This window comes from Phascolarctos cinereus, unplaced genomic scaffold, assembly GCF_003287225.1.
Source record: "Phascolarctos cinereus isolate Bilbo 61053 unplaced genomic scaffold, phaCin_HiC Scaffold_726;HRSCAF=1367, whole genome shotgun sequence".
In the NCBI taxonomy this organism is placed as follows: Eukaryota; Metazoa; Chordata; class Mammalia; order Diprotodontia; family Phascolarctidae; genus Phascolarctos; species Phascolarctos cinereus.
The window spans coordinates 94,959,045-94,976,879 of record NW_027556098.1 but is presented as its reverse complement, the minus strand read 5'-3'; the positions used below and the strand labels follow the sequence as shown (position 1 = coordinate 94,976,879).

Sequence of the window (17,835 nt, the reverse complement as noted above, 5' to 3'; positions counted from 1 at the left end):
ATATGCCTGAGATTTTTAAAGCAAAGAATGGACACCCATTTGTTTCAGTCTTGCTCTCCTTACAGTTCTCCCCCCTTACCTCGTCTTTGGTCCAGCCAAACTGACCTAGTCGCTTTCCTCATGCACAACCTTTCCTCTCTTGTCTCTAAACCTTTGTAGTGGTTGTCCCCCATGCCCGGAATGTGCTTCTTTCCCACTTCTGTCTCTTCGAATTCTTAGTTACTGTCAAAACTCAGCTTCGAGAATGCATATTCTATGAGACCTTTTCTCCTCCCCCAATTATTAATGCCTCCCCCACTAAATTACTTTGTGTTCATTGTATTCTTCTTTGTAACTTAGATACCTGCCAGTTGTTTCCACCTAAAGAATGGAAGCCTTCTGAGGACAGCAACTGTTTCACTTTTTACTTTGTATCCCCAGAACCTAGTACAATTCTTGGCGGTAGTGAGCGCTTAATCACCGCTTGTCGATTTGTTGATTGGTGTCGTAGAGGAGATTCTCAGGCACAGATGGGAACTGATGGCTGCTGAGTTCCCAGCTACGAAACCATTTGATTAAAATTTCTGATTATCATGTCAGAGCATGACTCTACAGGATATACAGCAGTTGTATAGCTCCTTTGGTTAATGGTCATTACAAATTGGGTTACTGAGTCATCCAACTGTGAGTGCGTAGAAGACAAATATTTATAGAGCTTACCCTCCTTGTGTATTTCCTTCTATGACTAAGTTAAGGCTGGACCTAGTTTTAGACTAAATGCTAAGGAGGCACAGGTGGTTCTGGTTCTCATTCTGCTAATTCTGTGCAGCCCCTCTCACAACATACTCCCTTCCAAAAAGTGATGATCATGAAAATGAAAGGTAATGATTTCAATTATTCCCTCTTTCTGTTATTGCCCTATTCTCTCTGCTTCCACTTTCCAATCTACCAGAGTTCCCCTCCAAACCCACTACTGAATGTGACAGGGATACAGTGTTGAGACCTGCCAGTAAGCAGAATGTTGGCCCTTGACTCTTAGGAGAATGCCTTTTCTGATCTGAGGTGCATTTACCATCTGTTCAGGGCTCATATTAGAGTGAACAGGAATATTCCAGAGAGTTAGTGGCATTTGAAAAAAATGGGGATTTAAACATTGACATTATCCTGTAATCCATAACAGAGGTCACCACTGGCACCTTTAGCTCTTTTCTCAGAGATTTCTCCTCAGAAGAAAGGACCTTTAGAAGTGCAAAATAATAATAATGCCATCATTATGCCTTCTGCTTTTCTGAAGCCTCTAACTATGAATTATTGGCTCATGTTTTTCGAAGCTGTAACCAGAGAAGTCTTCTGGGTGAAGCTTTTGCTCATCCATGTCTCATTTGAGAAGACATATCTATACATCCGGACTAAAGGGTTAATGTGATCTTTTCATTACTAAGGGCATTTGGAACCAGCCTGAGGAATTTATTGGATGACAGAAATACCTATATTAAAGTATTTCTGGGTTGGCTATCCTTCTGATACTTAGGTAATCACACCAAATCGCAGTAATATAATGGATGCCATATTAGACTGAATCAGGCTTTAATGGAATTATTCCATTCATTTTGTCAGAAATCTGTATAAAAGGCTCCAGACATTTTATAAAGCATTAACATGGTCAAGGAAGCTAATGCCCTGTGGGTGTCTTTGGGCACTGGCAAGGTGTCCACAGTTAAGGGATAAGACAAAGGGTACTGAAGATTATCTGATTAGGTACTGAAATGTTCAAAGCTTTTCAGTTACTAATTGGCATGAAAATCATGTCATCTGATTTGTCTCTATCAACCTTTGTCATTTGTTTTGGAAGGGTTGCATTGAGCTGAAGGAACTTTTCCTACAGTGATGCTTGGGATAAGGATGTATGCTTTCATTGGTATAAGGGATCTGTAGCTGAGGAAACACCTTCCACCGAAGAAGCAGGTCAGCACCTTCTCTACAACTTGTTTTCAGAAAGCTGCTTAGAACAATGAGAGGTTAAGTGACTTCCCCAGGGTCACACAGCCAGTGTGTATAAGAGGTAGAATTTAAACGTAGGTCTTCTTGGTTCCCAGGCTTATTCTATCCACTAAGTCATGCTTCTTCTTCTTGTCTTTTGATTAGTTACTTAAAATAATGTAAATGGAGAAGATTTTAATTAATGAATGGGTGTTGTCTCAGACAAACTGAGAGCTGGGAAAGACCTTAGCTTAAAAAGGCCAAGGTCTCCCACTGCATCCAGGGCCATGACTTTGCACAGCCTTGTTTCACTTAAATCTATTTCACTTGCAGGTCAAGACATCACTCTTCTGATGCCACTGGTCCTCTTCAAGAATGAAGGATGAACAACAAAATAAGGGAGCCAGCTACTTGCTGAGGTAGGAAGATTTATTTTTTGATTGGAGGTATAATTTGGAAGGCAGCTATGTTAACCACTATACTACCAATGCTGAAGGCGTGATTTGAAAATCACACCTTCATTTGTTTAGTCTTAACTCAACAATTCAATTAATTTTTTGAAAAAGATTTGTTGTTACTATTATGGGCAAAGCATTGTGCTAGGTTCTGGGAACATAAAGGTTGAAAACGACATGGTCTTTGACCTAAGGGAGCAAATGTGACAGACCCTAAAGGATTCTAGTACAGTTTGAGGAGGCAGAGATCTCACTTCATGAAGGACTTTGAGAAATTGTAGAATGTCCAGATGAAGGTGATCAAGATCACCGAAGAAGGACTTTGAACTCATGACCTATGAGGCTCAGTTAAAGGGTCTGGAGAATTCTAACTTAAAGAAAACATTTAGGCAGGGTCAGGGAAAAAGAGGCTATCTCTCTTAGAGTAATTGAAGGACTCTTGCAGAAGGCTGACCTAAAAGTATCAGGTAGATGTTTCAGAGAGACTGGCTTTATGTTTGATCTAAGAAAAACTTTCCTATCAGGACAAATTAGAACATTGCACAATGGGAGTAGGACTCACACAGGAGATAGTTTGATCCCCCTTACTGAAAGTCTTCAAGCAAAAATTGGTTGACCATTTTTGGTGAATAAGGAAAGTGAATACTTGAATAAGGTATAGGTTAGATGAAATAGCCTCTGAGGTCCCTTCCAAATCCAAAGCTTCTTGTCAATGACACTTAAGCAGAGCCAGAAGCTCTCTATTATCTCTAAAACTATAAATGCTTATTGGCTGACCGACTGACTAGAATCCCTGGTTTTCTTCAAGTGCCACTTACTATGTGGATCCTTTCTTGAACCTTCTAGCTGCTAGTGCCCTCCTTTGTGTGTGTGTGTGTGTGTGTGTGTCTAGCTGGTACAGTGGATAGAATGCTGGGTCTGGATCAGGAAGACTCATCTTCCCAAGTTCAAATCTGGCCTCAGATACCTACTAGCTGTATGATCCTCAGCAAGTCACTTAGCCCTTTTTACCTGTTTCCTCATCTAAAACGAGCTGGAAAAGGAAGTGTTAAACCACTCCTGTATCTTTATTAAGAAAACCCCAAACGGGATCAGGAAGAGATACCCATAATGCATTAGCCTTCTTGGTCATGTTAAAGTTCTATAAAACATAGATGTATATATACGTACAAGTGTGGGTGTTATATAAACATTTATAAATGTACTTTATACTATTTTTTTTTGCTGTTCCTTTTGTTCTGTTTTATGGAAAATGGGGAATATCCAAATACATTAAAAAGAAACTGACCACAAATTTCCATGACAACACCCTATAGCCTGACAGATCCTACTTCTGACCCCAGAGACTGTAAGGTCCTTGATATCAGGAAATGTTTCATTTTTGTCTTTGTCTACCCACTGCCTCCCACAATGCCTGGCACATAGTGCTTAATAAGCACAATGATGATTGACTGATTGAATGGGTGGGGATGAGGAAGGGGTGTGTTCCAAGGATCATAATGGGGAAGGGGAACAAGAGTTACTAAGTGTTTATTATGAGCCAGGCATTGTGCCATTGTCTCATTTGATTCTCACATCAACCCTGTAATGTAGGTACCATTATTATCTCCATTTTACAAGTTGAGATAACTGAGGTAGACAGAGTTTTAGTGACTTGTCCGGGGTCATACATCTAGTAAGTGTCTAAAACCAGATTTGAATTCAAGTATTCTTGAGTCCAGACTCAGTACTCTATCCATTATACCACCTGAAAAGGACCTTTGAGGCAATCTAGACACACCCTTTCAAATTTACGGAGAAACTATAACTAGCTTATTGTCACACTGGTAGTTAAGTGGCAAAGGTGCAATTTAAACCCAGGTCCTCTGCATCCCAATCCATTGCTCCTGTGATTATACCCACATTGCCTCTTACCAGGGACGAGATGCCATCAAGAACAATAAAACGTCTAGTCTGGCTTGAATGTAGAGTGGATGAAAAGGAGTAATGTGAAACAAGGCTACAAAGGTACCTGCATACCTTCATAGGTTTTTGTATGATCTGAGCTGTGGAATCATTTCATAACTTGGCATCATAGCCATATTTTCTACCTGTCTCTGTAGATGAATTAATATTCTTCTTGCCAGTACTGCTGATGAAAGCACATCTCCAATTTTTTCTCAAGGTGATGCCTATCACTCAAAAGCTGGCTTGTATGGTATAATTGACAAGCCCTAAAGAAACTGTTTCACTCAATTATGAAGTACATTGGAGTAGTTGTTGTAAATTAATTATCCCTTTCTCTGAAAGAAGGCAGCAATTCTGTGCCCTTTATTTTCTCCTACAGCCTGAGAGGAGAATGGTCTTCAGTGTGGAAAGTGTCAGAAGCCCTGATTGAGACATTTGACTATGGCTCAGGAAACCTGACTCACCCAAAGTATCCGAGGAGATTAAGGATATTGGAGGTAGGTAAGCAATGAAACAATGATCATAGATGGGGAAGGGGAGAAGGAATGTGGCCTCATGCCAGGCTCCTTGCCTTTCCTGGCACCACTTCGGGGCCTGGGGAAATCCTTCTATGAACATTGCTCTTCTATTTACCCTCTTCCCATCTTCATAGCAAACTGTCATTAGCAGTACACTCTAATCAGTTGTCTCAAGAGCAAGGATAACAACACAAAGGTGTGAGCACGAGGATTAATTTGAGTGTGCACCAAGTGAGTCTGAACAAAGGTAGGGGCTGCAGGACTTTTGTCCTCGGGCAAGAAGTTGAAATTTGTGTAACTTTCCAAGGAAAGGGGTGGAGATAGGGCCTAGTGGTGAGATTAATTTGTTTCTAGGAAAAGTCTCCTAACAAGATGGTGTGGTAGGGTGGAGCAGTTGAAGTATGAGCAAAATGCATCACCCCCTCAAGGGTTACTTCCCCAACTCCCAGCTGGTACCTGGGCCCCAGATGGACTGTGGTTGCTACATCCTCATGCTTTTAGGAACAACCTTGAGGGTTAGGGTTCCGTTACCATTGCTCATGAGCTTCCGCTGGAGTAGTTCTTATTAACAATTTGCCAGCTAGGTAATTAGTCTTTACAAAGGAAGCATCATAAGAATTTTGGTTTGAAACATCCCCTTCCCATCCCAACCCTCCCCCCCCCAAAAAAAAAAGAAAAAGAGAAACTACTTCCCTACACAGAAAATGTGCTTGGGGAATGGAGGCTCAAACTTAAAATATAACAATATAAAGGGATGTGTGTGTGCATGTGTACATACACACGCATGTACAAGTTCATAATACATGTGTGTATATGTGTGTATTTGTACACACATATATACATGTATATACATGCATATTCATGTTACACACACACACACACACGAGAGAGAGAGAGAGAGAGAGAGAGAGAGAGAGAGAGAGACAGAGAGAGAGACAGAGAGAGAGAGAGAGAACTAGCAAAGTGGTCCCTTATAGCTATTGTGAATGAAAGTTCTTTTCTTTCCTTTTCAGAGGTCTTATGAAGTTGCCCTTAGATGTAGTTCTCTGTTGAGCCATGAGAGTCAGTGCTTCTGGTGAGACATAGCTGGTACTTCTCTCTGATGTGAAGGGTGTATCTCCTTGAAGCTTTCACCATCTTTGGGTTACTATCTTTCCACATCAATCTGAAGGTATTTCCTCTGTCTTCACAACTATCATTCTAGTGGTTACTGGTACCTCCTTCATGTAATAGTTGTGTTTCTGCATGTCCCAAACGCACCAGATCACCCGGGTCCTCCCATCTTACAGTTCTGTACTCATTCACCAATGATCAGGAAAGAATAAATACAAAGGAAACAAAAGCATCACATGTTCATGGACACATGACAACAGGCTGGGCACATGGTGTCAATCCTAACAGTCAAACCTTTCAGACTAACAGTGAAAAAACAGGGGTATAGCCTCTTCTTTTCTCAGGAAACCATCTATTTTGTTGTTCAGTCATTTTCTGTCGTGCCCAACTCTGTGTGACCCCATTCAGGGTTTTCTTGGCAAAGACACTGGAATGCTTTCCCATTTCCTTCTCCAGTTTATTTTACAGATGAGAAAACTGAGACAAAACAGGGTTAAGTGACTTAGCCTGAGTCACACAGAGTGTAAGTTTCTGAGGCCTGATTTGAACTCAAGTCTTCCAGACTACAGACCCAGCACTCTGTCCACCTAGTTATCTAACCATCTGTTTGGTCCCACTATACCTCTCTCTGCTCCTGGCTGGATGTATTATTTCCACTGGTCCTATTTCTCCAATTACATGGTCAATGGGAACAAAGGAGAAGGAAAAATAAAACTCCTTCTTCTCCTCCTTACCCCATCACCCAAGAAGTATTCCCTTTGAACCTGAAATCTGCAAAACTACTCCACTACTTTTCTCACTTGCTGCTAAAAAGACTTGTTCTCCTATGAATTCCAAGAGGTCTGACTTGATCTTTTCAACCAATCACAAGATGTTTTCATTGTGGAATCATTTGCTTTTTTTTGGTTTTGTTTTCATTTTTGTTTTGGCTAGGCAATGGGGTTAAGTGACTTGCCCAGACAGCTAGTAAGTGTTATGGGTCTGAGGCCAAATTTGAACTCTGAGGCCTCCTGAATCCAGGGCCGGTCCTCTATCCACTGCACCACCTAGCTGCCACATTGTGGAATCATTTGCCTTTTACCCTAGAGTTCTTTCAAATTTGCCTTTTACCCTAGAGTTCTTTCAAATTGATTGAAAGCTCATCTACATATTGTGTTGAAATTAGAGGAAAATTCCTTAATACAGAGTTTGTTTGCTCAGTTGAATGGTTGATTGATCCAATCTCTCACTTATTTGTTCCATTACAATCTAGCTTCAAAGTTCATCACTGAACTGAAACTGTTCTTTCCGAAATCACCAGAGATCTGTTAATTGGCAGATCTGACGTCTTTTATCAATTCTTCCCCTCCTTGACTTTTCAGCTGCATTTGATACTATGACATAATGTGGCATACCTCATAGTGTCTCCCCTCTGGGTTTTCCTCCTACTTATCTGATCTTGCCTTCTTAGCCTACTCATCATCCACATAATGCTTCCTAATTGTGAATGTTCCCAAGTTTCTGTCCCAGATCCTCTTCTCTTCTCTTTCTCTTGGTATTCTCATGAACTCATGTTATCACTATATACAGTCCCATATAACCAGTTGCCTATTAGACACTTAAAACTGGCTATCACAGAGTCACCTCAAACTCAGTATCTGAAACTGAACTCATTATCTTCTCCCCAAAACTTCCCCTTCTCTGACTTTACTATTTCTGCCAAAGACACCACCAACTTTCTAGTTTCCAGGGTCGTAACCTTGGCCTTCATAACCTTTGACTGCTCACTCTTCCCCAGCAGTATTCAGTATTGCTGTTTTGCTTCCTCACCATCTTGGACATTTGATTCCTTCTCTCTCTTGACACAGCTACCACTTTACTTCAGGTCTTTATCACATCTCACCTAGATTGCTGTAACAGCCTCCTGACTGGTTTCTTATAACTCCAGTCTAAATTGCATGCAGCTACCAAAGTAATTTTCCTAAATGCATATTTGATCACATGACTCTCCTCGATCAACTCTAGTGGCTTCCTTTTGCTTCCAGGATAAAATAAAAACTCTTCTTTTTAGCTTTTAAAGCCCTATACAACCTGGCCCCTACTTATCTTTCCAACCTTATTGAAGATTACTTTCCCCCTTCTTGCACTTGTATCCAGCAAAATTGGCCTTCTTCACACATAACACTATCTTCCACCTCCACATTTTGCACAGGGTATTTCCTCCTGTCCCTGAAATGGATTCTTTCCTCACTGCCACTTTAGAGTTCCACTCTTGAAGACTTGCTTTTCAAGCATTATCTTCAACATGAGGCCTTTCCTTATCCCCCAAGCACTAGTGCCCTCTATTCCAAACCACCCTGTATTTAACCACTTTGTATTTATTTATATTTATTCCCCTTATATTTATGCTGAATATACTTATATATGTAATCATTGTCTCCTCTATTAGAATTTAAGCCACTTATAAGAAGAGATTGCTTCATTCTTTGTATTTGCATACTCAGCACCAAGCACATGACCTAGTGCATGGTATGCATTTAATAAATACTTGTTGATTGATTGAGATGTTTGCCCATAAAGGTTGGCGTTCTGGCTTCTCTGTTTTTTCCCATGAAGTTTTGTCCCTGGAATCCACACAAAAGGTTATTTTCCTGCCTTTGCCTCAGAGTAATCTCTGGTCCCAGTCCCAGGTATAATAATCCCTAAGTATGGCTCTAAGGATATATACCAAAAACACATGTAGAGTATACACAGAAACCAATTCTTGTCTAATTAGGGAGACATCTTGCCTAGAGGTCTCTTCATTGTAGATACTATCATTGAGTTAACCAATCTAGCTCCAGTCTAATTCAGATCCTTGACTTCCACAAAGGTTTCTTTTGCTTTCCTAGTACCCAGTGTTCTTACCGCAGTTTTCTCTATACCCTTTTTGCCAAGACAGGGAACAGTAGCTCTATTCTGGTCCTTTGGTCCTTGTCCCAACATAGACTGAATTTTGGTCTTGTCTGATTCCTATGACTTCACTTTCAGAGGTTTATTTGTCCATTCAGCTGACTGAAAATTTCTGTCTCCATTAGGATGCCTAGGAATCACATTTGCTCTGTTATTCAAACTAAGTTGGCCTGAAGCACCAGGGACTTTCCTTGCTTACTCAATTACCATAGAAACATAGAATGTTAGAGTTGGATAGGACATTAGAGGTCATCTTATCTAAGCACCCTTCATTTTACAATTGAGAAAAATGAGCTCCAAAGACATTAAGACCTGCTGGAAGTTACAAAGGTAACTCTTCCACAGGTCTCCTGATTTCCAACTTACACCTCTTTGTACCATGCTCAGCTGCATCCCCTTTAAAAATTTTCTCTAGTTATTGACACAACGATTTAAAATTAATCAAACAATAAACACTTATGAAGTACTTACTATGAGCCAGGCAACTGTTCTTAAGTGGGCTGTGGATACAGAGACAATAAATGAAACAATCTCTACACAAAAGTAGCTTACATTCTAACAGGAAAGACAATAAGGGGATAAATAAATTGGTAGATAGAGAAACAGAGAGGTAGAGATTGAATAAAAACATATGGAGATACACATATAAGCATATATCTACATAGATATGTTGATATGTACAGAATAAATATAAAAAAGAATAAACACAAAGTAGTTAACTTGAAGGTGGTTTCAGAGGAAAAACAATAGTGGAGGGGATTGGGACAGAGTTTTATACAAAGTACATAATGTTTAATGTTAATTATGTTTAAAAATGTTTATTGAATATAAAAAAAAAAGCTTATGGAGAGAAAGAACTGTGTCTTCTTTATCTTGACAGCCCTAGGGCATATCAGAGTGCCTTGCACACAGTAGGTACTTAGTGTTTATTGAAAAGAAAACACAGATCATAGCCAAGTAATTATCAAATATAGGCCCAAAGGATGGGAACAATTTGTCATAAAGAAGGATAACTCTGGTACTGCAGCCAGAGGAACAAGGTAGTTGAAGAAAGAAGGGGAGATAATTAGATTTAAATAAATAAAGGTAATTAGATTTAAATAAATGAAGACTTGCTGATAATTGGATTTCTGATTGAAGCCCTCTCACTGATTATATTTAAGGACAACTTCTGTTTGCATTAGGGCTTGGCAGGAATCTGCTGATTGCCGAGAGCTATAAATATGGGCTATAAATAAAGTCTTTATCAAGTCCGCAGAGATCCCAGGGGCAGGGAAAACAGAGATTTTGCCATGAGTTGGTCACTAGAGAAGCTAACTGAAATGACAGTGTGCTAGGGATGATGCAGCTGTGGAGGGCAAAGGACATTTTACAATGCAAGTTAGAAAGTATAGCAGTTCGTGTTTCTGCCAAGGCTAATGACAGCTAAACGAGCACAATGCAGGTTAGTCTTGCTGCTAAAAGAGATTAAAAGAGAGGAGAAAAGACATGCCAGTACTTCAGGAAGAATAAATGAAGTGTTGGGGTTTTTTTTTTTTGGAAGTTGGAAGAAGAACTCTCAAGAAAAAAATAAAGAATCTGAAAAGGCACAGAAGGCATCCTAACCAATTCAGGAGGATGGAGGATAAAAGAAGGTGACACAAGCGGCAAGATCTCCTGATCACGTAGTACAATTAAATAAGAATGGATCTCTTCCCCTAAAGTAGAGAAGCTGGATCTTCTAGGAAGAAAGCAACATCTTGGTCCAAGGAATGGGGATGTCCATTTACAGGTGCTACAAGAAGAAAGGTCATTGGTACCACATCACACATATCAGATTGGCTCACTTGACAAAACAGGAAAATGATAAATGTTGGAGAAGATGTGGGAAAATTGGAATTATAATGCATCATTGATGGAGTTGTGAACTGATCCAACCATTCTGGAGAACAATTTGGAACTATGCCCAAAGGGATATAAAACTGCATATCCTTTGATCCAGCAATACTGCTACTACATCTGTATCCCAAAGAGATCATAAAAAAAGAGAAAAGGACCCATATGTACAAAAATATTTATAACAGCTCTCTTTGTGGTAACAAAGAATTGGAACTTGAGGGATACCCATCAACTGGGGAATGGCTGAACAAGTTGTGGTATGTGAATGCAATGGAATACTACTATTCTATAAGAAATAGTGAGCAGGACTTCAGAAAAACCTGTAGAGACTTACATGAACTGATGCTGGGTGAAGTGAGCAGAACCAGGAGAACAGCAAACTTGTATGATGACCAACTTTGTTAGACTTAGCTCTTCAGAGCAATGCAATGATCTAGGACAATTCCAAAAGACTCATGATGAAAAATGCTATCCACATCCCAAGAAATGGAGTCTGAGTGCAGATTGAAACATACTATTTTATCTTTCTTTCTTTTTTTTTTTTTGCTTTTTTCTTTCTCATGGTTTTTCCCTTCTGTTCTGATTTCTTCTTTTACAATATGACTAATGTGGAAATATGTTTAATATCATCATACAAGTATAGCATAAATCAGATTGCATGCCATCTTGGGAAGGGGGGAGTTAAGGAGGGAGGAAATTTAGAATTCAAAATCTTATAAAAGCGAATGTTGAAAACTAAAAATAAATTAATTAATTTTAAAAAAAAAGAAAGGTCATCCAGCAACATTGAGAGGAAGCAGAGATGAATAGCAGTGCTAAATGAGACCCCTTGTTGAATGGTACTGTTCCAGCTATTTATCAGCCTGACAAATAATAGAAAGAGGTCTGCTGTCTTCCCAAGGCATAGATCTGGAACATGACAGGGAACCATTAGGGAGTTGTCAAACCTGACAATCACTATCCACTCCCATGTGGGTACAAACTATGCTATAATACCAGAAGAAACCTAGAAAGTACTGTGAGAGATTATATAGTTTGGGACAAGACTTTGGAGATAGCAGTGGTATTCCCATCATGCCTGCAGATTGAAGGCAGTTCCAATAAGAGACAGATTTGCAAAGGGAACAAGTGGCTAAGAAGATATTTTCTGGAAGACAGGATTAGGATTCCTAGACCAAAGTTTAAAATGTAAGAATGATGGGTTATTTGACAAGTGTACCTAATGAGAGCTGATAAAATATATATTTGCCTGGAGTCTTGTGAATATGATCAAGAAAGTTTTTCACAGAAAAAGTTAGAGGGAAGGCATAAACTGCCCATGTGTAACTGACAAATTAGATACCATAGGGACTAGTAGGTGCAGAAAAGGCAGACAAGTATCAGTAGAGATGAATAATAATTTACAGGAGACAGTATCCAAAGAGAGAACCAGCATACAATCTATGCTTCAGCTGTCTATACACAAAAGTGCAAAAATGTTGGCAGTAAGAAATGGAACGAGGTACTCTAATTGAAGAAGGCAAATCTGACCTCATGGGCGTCAATGAGACCTGGAATTATTGGACTAATGATCAGAATATGGCTATAAAAGGATGCCTCATTTAAAAGGAAAAGAAGAGATAAACCGAGTGGTGGAATAGTAGCTTTGTATATTAAGAAGACCTACACATGTGACAAATAAAGCCCAGGAACCAGAGGGTAAAGACATAATGGAAAACATACCGTTTAGGATGACCATAAGGAGAAACAGAAGGATATTGTTGTAGGAGTATGTCAAAAACTTCCTAGACCAAAGAAGAAATAGACTAGGAGTTCATTAAACAGATCACAAAATGAAAATATGATATTGTAGTAATGAAGGATTTCAATTCTCTCTCCTGCTCTCTTCTCTCCCTCTCTCTCTTGGTCTCTCTGTCTCTCACTCTCTCCCTGTCAAAATGAGAGCAGTTCACTTGCTCAGTAGAATATAAGCCCATTGAGGAAGAAGTAAAATTGACATGCATTTATTTTTTGGTCTTTGAATTAACAGTAAAGCAATTGGTATATAAATTGAACTAACAATAATTTCATTCTCAAAAAGTTGAGAGAAGTGATAAGGGAAATTACTGTTTTGACCATTAAAGAGACACTGATGAATATTATATCTCAGAATTCATGAGAGAGGAGAGGAAAGCTGAGCATGTTTGACATGTAAATTGTGGGAGAATAGAATTGAGGGATGAAGCACTTCACATAATTAAAAGAAAGGATAAATAAGGATCTATGCCCCAAAAATCTATCAGGAAAGTCAGCCCAAAAGGGATGAGAAGTCCTTCAGGATGAAATTTTAATGATACAAATGCAAATGACTTTGATGGGTAAGAAAAAGGAGAGCTACCCAAAGAAAATGATATGAATATGCGGGATACTAATCAAACAACAATTAATATTTTAAGATTTTATATATATATATATATATATAATATATACATATACATACATACAGAAAGGAAGCAAAAGAAGGTAACTGAGAATAAACACAAAACAAAGGCCTTTCTTTTCCAAAAGAAGGACATTGACAAAAATGAGAAGACAGTGTTACGTGTAACGTCATTAAAGTCAAGGTTTGAAGGAATAACGGGCATACAAATGCATTGTTGATGGAATTGTAAATGTTGGTACAGCCATTCTGGATAATATCCTGCTACAATCCAAGAAAATTAACTAAATTGTTCATACCTTGGTCCAATAAATTAAAAGACAGAAGCAAAATTTTAAGTGTATACCAATACAGTCATAGAAGTATTTGTGACAGCAAGTAACTGGGAATAAATGGATGCCCATTAATTGGGAATGACTGAACAAATTATGACATATTAATAAGAGAAATTCAGAGAAACGTAGGATGATTTGTATGGATCAATAAAATAAGCAGAACCAAAAGAACAGTGACTACAAGTTACAAATAGTACTAAAAGAAGCAAAACCAATAATGGTTCTGGAGATTACATAATAACTTCCATTATTTTTTCTTATATTTCCCAACCACCCCCTCTGTCCTGGAGGAATTCCATATTGTATATCATGTTCTCACAAGACCAGACTTTCTGGATCCTAGCAATATATTTCTGCATCAAGGTGACACAGTGGATAGAGTGGAGTCATGAAGACTCATCTTCCTGAGTTCAAATCTGGCCTCAGACACTTACTAGCTGTCTGACCTTGTACAAGTCACTTAACCCTGTTTACCTCAGTTTCCTCACCTGTAAAATGAGCTGGAGAAGGAAATGGTAAACTACTCCAGTACCTTTGCCAAGAAAATCTCAAAGGGGGTCACAGAGTCAGACAAGACTAAAAATGACTGAATGACAAAAGTAATCTATTTTAAACTCTGTGATGTTCTATGACCAAAACAGCTTGAGAAATGTTCGTGTAGAGCATGTGACATTCTAACACATTGTCCGGGCCTCTGTGGAACACATGAGGGCATTGAATAAATCTATAGGGAGGTATTGCTGAAAGAGTAACCTCAGAAGTCTACTATTTTAACTCACACTTGAACTGGATTCCCAGCTTCAGCATAACTCATAAGAGGTCATTCTCCATATCCTCTACCTGAAGACTTCTAGAGATTAGGATGATTATAGTATCTCTACTCTGCCTTGGTTAGATCAAATCTATGCCCTTTCACTCAGTTCTATGTGCCACTGTTTAGGAAGGGGCTGATCAGCTGAAAAAAAAAATATAGAAATGGAACCAGGATAATGAAGGGCCTCAAATTCATGACATTAGAGAATTCATTGAAAGAATTAGAGATCTGTTGAAAGACATAGAAAGCAGAAGACTTGGTGGAGACAGGGGATAGTATCTGTGTTCAAGTATTTGAAGAACTATTCTGTGGAAGAAAGAGTTGGGGGTGGAGCCAAGATGACGGAGTGAAAGCAGCAACTTGCTTGAGCTCTCCCCCAAATCCCTCCAAATGTCTATAAAAAATGGCTCTAAACAAATTATAAGGCAGCAGAACCCACAAAAAGACAGAGTGAAACAAATTTCCAGCCCAAGACAACCTGGATGATTGATCAGAAAGGTATACCGTACCGGGCTGGGAACACAGCACAGCCTGGCATGGGGCGCAGGCCGCAGCAAACCTAGAGCAGGCCTCAGAGGACTGAATTTCAGGCAACTGTGGCAGTTTCCAGACTCCTCAATCCAGGAATGCCAAAGACAACTTAGAAGGTCAGTGGGAAAAGTCTGTTTCTGCGGTGCTGAGAGAGGAAGGTGGGGTCTCAACTCCAATTCCCTGAGAGTGATGTCCGGGGGGCAGGGCAGATGCCTCCTGAGCTTCCGACCCAGGAATCCAATAGCTGATCAGAGAGGGATTGCAGGGATCTCTCTGCCAGTGCTGAGGCAGGAATCTCTTGCTTTGCTCATGCTTGGATCTAGGTCATAGTTCTGGACGGGGGGTCGTGGGGTGAGGAGGATGCTGGCATGGTGGAGCTTGTAGTTGCTGTGGAGAAAAAACCTTCCTCACAGTTCCAGGACAGAAAGGAGTGCTTGTGGTCACTAATAGACCATAGCACAGGCCAGGGAAGGAATAAACACCTCATAAACCCTTACCATACCACCTTGCAAGAACGGAAAATTTACAGGTCTCTACAACTATCTCTGAAAACAGCTATATAAACCCCCAAAGCTTGGGACAGCACATTCTCCACATTGGAAGCAGACTCTTACCATAAAAAAGAGTTTAAAACTCAAGTAATTGGCTGGGATCATGAGCAAGCAGCGCAAAAAAGAGTCAGACTATATTATCTTACTTTGGTGACGAAGAAGATCAAAATATATAACCAGAAGAAGACAACAAAATCAGAGCTCCTACATCCAAAGCCTCCAAGAAAAATATGAATCAGTCCCAGGCCTTGGAAGAGCTCAAAAGGGATTTTGAGAAGCAAGTAAGGGAAGTAGAGGAAAAACTGGAAAGAGAAATGAGAGTGACCCAAGAAAATCACAAAAAACAAGTCAACAGCTTGCTAAAGGAGACCCAAAAAAATACTGAAGAAAATAACACCTCAAGAAATAGCCTAACCCAAATGGCAAAAGAGGTCCAAAAAGCCAATGAGGAGAAAAATGCCCTAAAAAGAAAAATTGGCCAAATGGAAAAGGAAGTCCAAAAGATTACTGAAGAAAATACTTCCTTAAAAATTAGAATAGAGCAATTGGAGGCTAGTTACTTTATGGGAAGAAAGAATAGTACTCACTTCTTGGCCCAAAAGGAAGAAGTAAAGTTGACATGCATTTATTAAGCACTGACTACATCCCAGGTAGTTTGCAAAGCACTAGGAATACCCCAAAAATGTGTGTATGTGTGTTTGTGTATGTGAAAAAAAGCCTGTGCCCTCAAGAAGCTCATAATCTGATGGGCAAAACAACATGCAAACAATTATATAAAGATATATTCAGGAGGATAAATTTGAGGTCAGCTCATATGGAAGGCATTAATATTAAGAAGGAATGCAAAAAGTTTGTGTATTTTTTTTTTTGCAGAAGGTTATATTTTAGTTGAGATTTGAAGGAAACCAAGGAAGCCAGGAGGTATAAGTGAGGGCAGAGAAAATTCCATGCATAGGGGACAGTCATGTACTTTTATTCACTGAAAATAAATGGAGTTGGGACATACAGTGTCTGCTTTATTTGCCATCTGTTTCTTGACTGACTTTGCTACAGTTGAGCTCTACTCCCTGGGTGGGGAATAGGATGGCTGGCCTAAGCTTCTGTAGCTTGATCTGGTTTTTGGTGCCTTCAAAGTGATGTGATCCAAGGAGAGGTCTGTTGATTAGCACTCTGGTCCTTACCCAGGTAGGGTCCTTGCTCCCTCACAACTGCAACTACTCCTGTCCACCCTTGAATTGCAACCCAGAATTAGATAATAGGTTATGGAGCTGCCCAACAGCACCCAGTCTTGTACCCAGTGCAAGTTCAAGGATACGCTGGAATCTCCTTCTGAGCAGGTATAAATTCCCCTTACCATCCTTGTGCATCGGGCACACTTGGTGCCAATGCCACTGCTACTGCTGCCACCATAGCTGCAGCTGCTTCTGCTACTGCTGCTGCTGCAACTGTCACCTCTAAGGCCCACACCTCTTGTTACTTCTTCCATGTCCCATGAGCCACGATGCCAGTCAGTCCAGTGTCTGCAGACATCTATTTCTGTCTTTCTAAGCTGTCCTGGGCTAGAAAAATAACTCACTGTGATTTTGTATTAGCTTTTCTGCAAACAATTTGGTTTGGTGTTTTCTGTGATTATTTGGAGGAAAGGTTTTGGAGGAAGTCTGGCAGTTGTGACCCTTGTCTCCACCATCTTGACTCAGACTTTACAGGGAGTGTCTTTTGTGAAGAATAGCAAGGCCAGAGTCACTCCTTGAAAAGTACATAGAGGAAAGTAAGGCATAAGAAGACTGGAAAGGTAGGAGAGGTCAGGTTATGAAAGGCTTTAAAAGCTAAACTGGGGATTTTATATTCGATTCTGGTGGCAATAGGGAGTTGTGATGGTTTATTGAACAGAATGATATGGTGATACCTGTGCTTTAGAAAGATTACTTTGATAGCTATAGCAGAGTAATGGGTAGAAGACACAAAGAGAAAACATTAGGATTGAAGCAAACAAAAAGTTCCTAATGAATAGAGCTGCCCAAAAATAGAATGGGCTGCCTTATGAGGTTGTGGGGTCCTCCTTACTTGCAGTCTTCAAGCAAAAGCTGGATGACTACTTGTTTGATGCATTATTAAGAAGATTCTTGTTCATTTATGGGATGAACTTGACCTTAAGAAACTCAAATTCTAAGATTATTTGCAAGTTTCCCCTTATGGTAAAATCTCTCTTTTTTCAGCTTTTCTCCATTGCTACTAAATTTTCCCTGTATAAATAAGAATAAGTCTCATTTTATTTTTCCTACAAGACAATTTTTAAGCTCCTGAAGACAGTTGTCATTCTCCTGTACTGCAGTCTTCTCTTCTCCTATTAAAAACATCCCTAGTTCTTTCAAAAGACCCTTTCC

General features: G+C 39.6%; 1 pseudogene; it reads right to left on the bottom strand.

Moving 5' to 3' along the window:
• Positions 1-16,937, bottom strand: part of LOC110217520 (dihydrolipoyllysine-residue acetyltransferase component of pyruvate dehydrogenase complex, mitochondrial pseudogene) — a 185,789-nt pseudogene extending 168,852 nt beyond the window's left edge.
• Positions 16,938-17,835: the final 898 nt, after the last annotated feature.